Source organism: Varroa jacobsoni, unplaced genomic scaffold (genome assembly GCF_002532875.2).
Source record: "Varroa jacobsoni isolate VJ856 unplaced genomic scaffold, vjacob_1.0 scaffold_96, whole genome shotgun sequence".
Taxonomy (NCBI): Eukaryota; Metazoa; Arthropoda; class Arachnida; order Mesostigmata; family Varroidae; genus Varroa; species Varroa jacobsoni.
The window spans coordinates 482,421-490,786 of NW_019212998.1; the positions used below are offsets into that span (position 1 = coordinate 482,421).

The 8,366-nt window shown below is 41.7% G+C and overlaps 1 long non-coding RNA gene across 3 annotated transcripts in view; it reads left to right on the forward strand.

Moving 5' to 3' along the window:
• The window catches only part of LOC111264378 (uncharacterized), a 25,650-nt gene extending 17,708 nt beyond the window's left edge, over positions 1-7,942 (forward strand). For 2 of the 3 annotated variants that reach the window (XR_015312714.1, XR_015312715.1), the window contains one exon: positions 6,867-7,942. This is a non-coding gene — a long non-coding RNA (uncharacterized LOC111264378). Of the gene's footprint in view, positions 1-1,122; positions 1,374-6,866 lie in introns of those variants that run through there. The other variant, XR_002682834.2, reaches the window with a different exon arrangement.
• Positions 7,943-8,366: the final 424 nt, after the last annotated feature.

The following is an 8,366-nucleotide window of genomic DNA, read 5'->3' on the forward strand; positions in this document are numbered from 1 at the left end:
CAAGATGACTTCGACTGACTTTTTTTCGTCCTCTTGTTTGATCAGAGAGGCTTTTCAACAATATAAAGAAAAAAACAGGTTTAAGTTGTCCCCCGAGCCGCTGTGCGTACGGTGGGAGTTTGGCCACCGCGTTGTTGACGGTCATTCTGTTGTTCCGTAGAATCGGAGCGAGAAAATTGAGTCTATTCAAGGTAACATCTAACTCGACCAGCGTAAGCATGACCTCGTCCCTGGGCAAAAGTTCGAAGACTGTCTTGAAGTGGACGAACACCGCATATAGCGGATAACGCGGCGCAGCCAGTGCTCCCTTGACGTCAGTCATCGGTCATCAGGATGTACCGTTTTTGTAGAGCGTTTTCTCCGGAATCCGTGTTACTCCCTTGGGATAACGGATATGCTCTCTAAGTGACTGTCCAGTTTTTGAGTCAGCAAGCCGGGTAGCAGCTTATAGCCACGCTTTTCTTCGCTGTTTTTCGGTATGATGATTTAGGAATTTCTAACAGAGTAAATTTTTTCCAGGGGACTCAATGCTTACCGGTGTTTAAATGTTTATTAGATAGTGCCATCCAACACGATGCCAAGACGACGGCGCATTTGAGATGCTCGTTGCACATTCTAGTAGAACCAGAGGCCTTCGCCTAGGCTTTCGAGAGTTTGCATAGTCACAAGCTCTGTGGAGCCGTGTTGAAGGATATCGCATTATACTAAGATCCCATCTTTCGCTGCTGCGACAAAAAAGGTCACTGCGTATGGTATGGCATCAGGTATCGCATCACTTAACGCAAACGCCTCAAGAAATTATTTGTGGGGGTCGAGGGGCTGATTGGGTAAACCGCCGAGCTGCCCCAGTGTGTTAGCCACTTGAATAGTTGATATTGTGTATCGGCGAGCAAACGGGTGTCCAGCCGTTAGTGCCTTAGTGGTGCATACATTTCAAAATGTAAAACTAGGGTTATATCTCGGTCATAAGCCTAAAGGCCATCTGAGCCCTCTAGATTTTAAGCATAGAAGGACCACGGCCTGTGTTTCTAAACGGAACGGAGGGGCTGTACTGTAGGCTGATGTATCTTAACCGAATGCTATGTAAACATTTCGGTCAAAACATTTCGAAAAGCCAGTTCCTTCTGCTATGAAACAACGAATACGTCATGCCAAAAAGCGGTGCGTTGTTTTCAACTTTGGGCGAAGATTAGCCAGTATCCAGTCCCTACGCATTTGACAAATCCCCACTGAGATTATTCTCGGGTTAGCCCAAATTGACTGTGTACGGATTCGCAAATGAGTATACGGCCGCGTGGAAAAGAAGGGCAGGTTTAGCACAGCGAAGTGGAAAATCAGCAACGAGGAAAGGGCACTGCGGACTCCAAAACCAAGTACATCTTTAATGATCCTTAAATTTTTGTGAAGATGTGATATTAGTGAGCGTACGATATGAAGGATTGCTTCCGAAGACCTCAAGTACATGCCATGCGTCATGGAAGTTAGATGGACGCAACATGAGCATAATAGGACTAAGAAACTTTGATTTGTGGTGTTTGTTATTCAGCTCTATTAAATGATGAAGTAATAAGGTTTTTCCCTGATAAGAGCCTTTTTCGTAACGCAAAAATGCTTACGAGGAAAATTTTCGGCCAGAGCCCATGTTCTGAGTGCAATATCGCATAAAAAAATGATCGCCAGAGAGGGAGACGCATTACCAAGGAAGTTTATCCACATGTTCTACAAGCTGCTGCGCGTTGATTAGTGGGTGAGGTGCTTGAAGGAAAACCATACGTTTTCTAATAGGGTAACATATCTGCTCAAGTAAGTCGATTAGCGTAGCGCGGGTTGCTTAAAAACGTGAGCGCGCTTTGCAATAAACACATATGGCTGCCAAATAGCCCAGATTTGAACCTGTTGGATTATTATGTAGGGAGCTTTATTAAAGTCAAAGTCTCGACGTATTGCAAAGGGAAGAATTGAAATGAAAATCTCGGTGAATGGTGGTCATATTAAATACGCGCGCGCGTCAAAAATGAAACTTCTAGCACACATAGAAAATTTCGTCGAAATCTGTGTTTTTATTCGTAGACACAGATCACCCCAATTCGAGCGCCGCGCCCTGTAAAGCTGTGTATCGTTCTAATCATAACGTTAGTAATTAACACCCGTACAATACCCACGGTCTAGCGTCAAGGTCAACGAAGCATCCTCTCGTATAGAAAATACTAATTGTTAACATTTAAATTTTTTTATCTGAAATGTACTTCCTGGAATTCATATTTGTATTACCATTCTGCCTATACACATTGTCACACACGCATTATAATATTCTAAACGTTGCAGTAACTTGATTGATTGATTGAAATCTGCCGCCAGAGACAGAGGATTAAACATATTGCTAGCCCAGCTATTTGCCGAGCCCTAAAGTACCAGTCACGATTACGAGGATCTACGTGGTCAGAGTTCGTTTGTGCCATGCTCTACAAATTTGCTACTTTCAGGCTACCACAATGTAACATTAGAATAATTGGTATTGCTTGTTACCATATACCCGCAACATACATTAACTAAAAAAAAAAAAAAAAAAAAAAAAAAAAAAGAGACTATCTCTTGGGAAAAGCCTCATTTTCCGAGGAAACAATCGGATTTTTTCAGAAAAAGCCTATTGTAAGGGTGGCGATTTCTTCTCAGGCGTGGACCCTGCATAAAAGTGCGCACTACCTCAGCTAAATACTCTTTTAATTTGATTTGTTTTCATTTGCGGATACTCTGGTATCAACATCTGCAGTTAGCAAGAGCCCTTAAAAGTCTAGCCGTACTCCGGGATTAAATTAAAACCAAAAGTTCTAAGCTTTATGTGCTGGCGCTAAGCTTGTGTCAGGCAGTTGATATTCCAAAATAAACTAGAATTTGCGCCAATTTAACTATCTCTACGTGTAACGGTCACACGTTACCGCCGGTGATGGAACATCATCGCAGGAGCGCGAGATACATAATCAAGGGGTTAGGACTATTTTTCCCTGTAGACAATCACGCAGTGACCATTCGTCATGGAGCAAATAGGCACAGTTTCACAGTCATGCGTATAGAAACACTCGAAAGAAGACTTAAACCTTCTTTCCACTTACATTGCACACTTCACCTCAAAATTCATACCTCTTTTCTATGCAATTGCTTATCCAATATCGAACACCCCCAGTCGTAACTACCAATCTCAACAAATGATAGGTCAGGATGCTTCTGTTTGTTGCATACGAAAAATGCTCTTTTTCCGCGACAGACGTTACCTGCCTCTTGAGGACGTCAGCGAGCGTTAGACGCAGTCTCAGCGAAGAATTGTCTTAATGAAACCAAACGGAAACGGGTGTCTCGTCAGCCCCGAAACGTAATCGTTTACTGTACAATCCCAGCATCTGCGTTATTATCATTTTAGGTTATTAACGCAAGCTGCCAGCTTTTGCCACTTTTCAGCGTTATCTGTGTTACAAAAGCAGTGTTGACGGCCATTTTATACAGTGTCTCTGAGAAACAAATTGAGAAAATATTTACAGCAGTAAAAAATATTAACGTTACGTTACCCGACGGCTGATCGATGATCCGAGCACCGATTAGGGGAAATGTTTCATCCTACTCCGTTTTCAATGATGCTGGAAGTGTACCAGCTGTATATCTACTGTCTATAACAGTGACAAATATATGGGATATAGACGGTACAATATTGAATAATAATAATAATGTACACAGGTAGCAATTGATATGTAATTTTACGACGGGACCTGTATATCTATCGGGCGTCTGCTTGGAGATTTCATCTCCAAGAAGGATATTTACCCAGGCAGGAAAGGGCACAAGCTAACTACCATTTGACTCAATTGCTGATACTGCCACAAAGACGAATGTGTTGGTTGGAATCGCTAGCGCAGCTGTTCCCTAGCAGGACTGCTCGGTAGCGACAATGTTCCCAAGCTTAAAGCCCTAAAGAATCTATTATACCACAATTAACATAGTTGTACTATTCGGCTAGAAAGGTGTCAACGGCGAATCAGAGCCAGTGAACGGGCATAAACAGAAACAACCAATTTTTAGAAACTGAATCGCCGACCGCTCGTCTGCCAGTGCGTTGTGGCCTGTTGATACCCCCTGTTCATTGTCAACCGGTTTGCGGTATCGACTTTTCTGACCATTTGTGTTCTATCATTGCATCTATGGGTACGATACTCGTTGGCGTTACTTTTCACCCATCGTTCCAGCTGTCGATCGGTTGTTAACATTTCCTAGTCGATCCATGGAGTATATTTAAAATCGCGCTGGGGTCGAAACACTGAATAGTAAGGAACACAGGCCGTACGTGCTTTATAAGTCTATAGTACGTGATTCAGAGCTGCTGGTGGACCGGACGGTGATGGTCCAGGTAGGAAATATAGTTTGTGACCAATGCGCATCTCGTTTTGCGTACGTAAACATGCGGCGATCGCTGGTTTAAATCTTAGAAGTGGCAAATAATTACCACAGCATATTGTTACCATGCCGTTGTAAGGAAAAACTACCGGCCTAAACAGCAAGATTCACAAACCGGACAGTTAACAACCGATGAAACGAAATATGCCACCATAAATAGTGTCTTATTTTGGCTCCGTAATGAGCGTCTGCCTTTTACGTGGCTCGGCCAATGACTAGACCCAGCCGCACCGTGAAGCACCCTTCTGGACGAGTACCGTAGTACAACGAAGTGAAGGAGCAGAAAGTGAAGTCGAACCCCGGTTGAAAACTTTGAGTCAATAATGCTGACAGACCACTAAGATGATGAAGTAGTTTAAATAAAAACAGTTCAGTTCAGTACTACGATAGACCTTCTTTTCGCCTGGAAAACGTTCTAAATCAATCTGGAACAATGGAATGAAATACGGAACACGTATCGTTTGTCTATGCTACAATAGAAGGAAATTAGGCCTTAGTAGCGCAACTGTTATTTTGAGCTTATCTAGCTCTCCCGGCTTCTCGTATATCTTTAAAGTTTATCTACAATTTTCGACCTTAGGTTTGATGTCACCTTTTTTCGGTTATAATATAATTAGGACAAACCATGGCTACCAGAAGAAAGTCAGTTCTTCTCAAAGCAAAACAGTATATTCATCATAGTTAAAACAGTGCATCATTTTTAGAACTTGAATTTAAGTTACTATCGATCGGGACGAAGTCCTACCAAACGTAGAACCTTCTCTATTGGTTTGAAATAAACGGTCGGTGTTATTTTTAGTTTTCACGCGGGTTCTGAAAAATCCGGAGAAGATTTAAAGGGCTCGAAAGTTAATCAAAATTATCTAGAAAGCTACTCTTAATACATCAGAATCAGTTATTATATATATATATATATATATATATATATGTCGTGGTCATTTTAAGGAGCAAAGTGTCAGCTGACAATTGAGTCGTCCATATAAACTATAATCGTTATTTTTTTTTAAATTTTTGAGTTTTTTTTTCTCAAAGTTTTTTGAGTAATTCTTGGTAGTTTTAAGCCCTTGCATTTTCGAAACTTTTGCCCTGCTACCAGCCCATAATTCCACTAGACTTTTCTTGGTGGCATACTGAAGCGATACTATAATGATCTTTACACCTATAAATATTATCTGACGTATTAGAAAAAAAAATATTTTAAAAGTGACTAGGGTGATTGAGGTATCGACTCGGAAATCTAATTGCGATGGATAATCGCTAGTAATGATAGCTCTAGCACGTGTACGGTATTTCACTCAAATCTATATTTTAATTCAGATACAATCCTTAAAAGCGCGATAGGAATACGTCCAGATTTAGACCCTCTATCCTATGTGGTGTGTATTGGCCTGTACACGATTCTGTTTGCTGAGAGCAACATACGTGCGGGCAGAGCGTTTATGTACGTGCGTTCGCACTACACAGGCATGTAAAGAATTGCTCTTCTCTGTCTCGATGAGTCAAATTTGGACGGGGGCCAGCCGGCCCTCTGATTTCTGCGGTCGCTATTCCAACTGTGATAGATCACATCCGTGAAGTTTTGAAGATAGTTTCCTCTTGATTGAATATGATCAGGATGAGGATACGCATTACACGACACACATCTACTATACATTGGTGACATCCTCAGGTCTTTATAATAAAGCAGCTAAACATAAACAATTTTAATGGCATGCATTTATCGAATCGTTTGTAACGATTTTCCTTATCGAGAGAACAGGTGATCGCACATAAAGCTTATATATTTTCAACGGTAAGATAGTTTAGAGTCATCTACGATAGGACTAAGCAGGAATAGGTAGCTGTGGACACGGCCCAATGCCAAAGTCAACTTCCTCCTTCAACCAACTTGATATATCGTATCAAGTGGGCTTCAGTAAACAGTGCCACGTCGTCATTGTATGCGTCGTCTAATGTATTTAATGTTTGTAGTATTATTGCACTCATATCCACGGTCTAGTCATTTGTACCTCGCTGTACAGTAGAAAACACAGCCAAAACGAAGCAGCAGAGATAGCGCAGTAACTGTTACAGCGGAGAAACTTTTGTTCGTTCCTATTTGATGCATTTAACTGATGACGTGATGATTTACTGCAGGAAGTAAGTCTCCCAGACGCTACGTAAAAGGACGGACGACTATCAACTACTAATGTTAGCATTGTTCCATGGGAGAGCAACGTCGTTTGTAATCAATAGTTGGCTAAGTTACAAGTTTGCTTTTGGTCCGCTGATCCTGCCTGGTGTATTGTAGAGGCCAGCGTTGAATGCTCGTTCGATAGGTATTATATGGGTGTCTATTTCGGTTCGACACGATATTGCTTTCCTTTGATTAGTTTGAGGCAGATGATGATCTTTTTTATGACAGTACGTTCTGTCGACCTTTTCAGGAGTTAAGAATAATCCGACCGGACTGATCACAAAGCTTGCGGTCGAGGGCAATCATATCAGGACAGAAGTAGCGATTCTAGTGTTGCCAAATTAACCGCTACTGCTCTGACGAGGTCGCGTTATGTCACTGGCCGCGCAATGAATATCATGAGATCGAAACAGCCCATTGCCCCGAAGATGGCCCAGCCGTCCATTCCGCCCTCCGAGCGTATACATATGTTTGCTCCAGAAGCCAGTATAGTTCACTTAAAAATTGCTCACTACATTAATAAAGCTCAAGCTATGGTACACTGGACGTTAGTTTATAAAAATCGCCAAAGAACAGATTGTGTGGACGTCTTTCGTCTGCATTGCCACAATCCACCGCAGTGCTCCACGAGTATGTACAATGAAATCTATTTGGGCTTCAATAAAACATCTTTTTAAAGTACCCCAACGGTAGAAAATGGCAAGACATTGTTCGGCTGCCCGTATCATCATAGATAAAGCCTAAGTTCGATAGGAGCCCTGCTAAACGTTCATTGAAATTTATCAGAAATATTTGGGTACAACAGATGATAGCCCTTTGCCCTTTTAACTCAAATTGTTGCCATATCAGGCATATCATAGATATTCGGACACTCCCCGCCAGTTAGTCCGAGCAGTGAGCGTCTTTCTTTCATAATAATCGCCTTTGGACTTCAATGAAGAATGCGGGTAGAAGGCTACTTGCAGCTACGGCGGAATAAATCAAATAGAATAATTGTGATAGAAACAGGTTTTCTTGTCACGTTTTGTCCTGAATTTAAGCCTTGCCTTCATAATGCTCGATCAGTTGAAATGAGCTACAGATATTTATTGGCCAATTGATCAGTAAAATGATAAATATATAGAAAAAACGTAAGATTACTATATATACTACTAACGGCGATTATACCATAAATCAGTAACGACGCACATAGTGTCATACGTAACTTATATCAAATATATATTTGTTCAGTTTAAACATGCAGAATAATCCATTATGTGACATAGATAACCGAAAATACAGTCGCAATAAATCAAGTTAAATTCTCAGCGATTTTAGACATTTCTGTACGTGTCGGGCTCATATCGTCAGCTGATTTCTTACTATAGATTTTGCAGGGATAGCAGTGCTTGAAGTTAGGTGTTCTTTATGTTTCGAGATTTTCGTATGGAACTACCTTCGTTAAGCATGCTTTACACAGTTAACCTTCGGAACTGAAGGCCGTGCGTTTCCCGCGCCAACGCCATCACCCCGTGCGTCTCTAGCCTTAATACGCTACCACACGACATCAGGCGAGTAACCTTACATCTGAGCATTCTATCATACTGCATGAACTTTTCCCAACCATCCTTCTAGTGTTTAGGCCGGCGACACCGAAATATTCAGTCACTACAAGATCTTTCGCTGGTCTGACGTGGTAATGGACAAAAGCTTGTGCTGTCTTCAGTGCCCAACCGTGATGGAGGTACTCGCTGCTGCTGCTGCTGCTGCT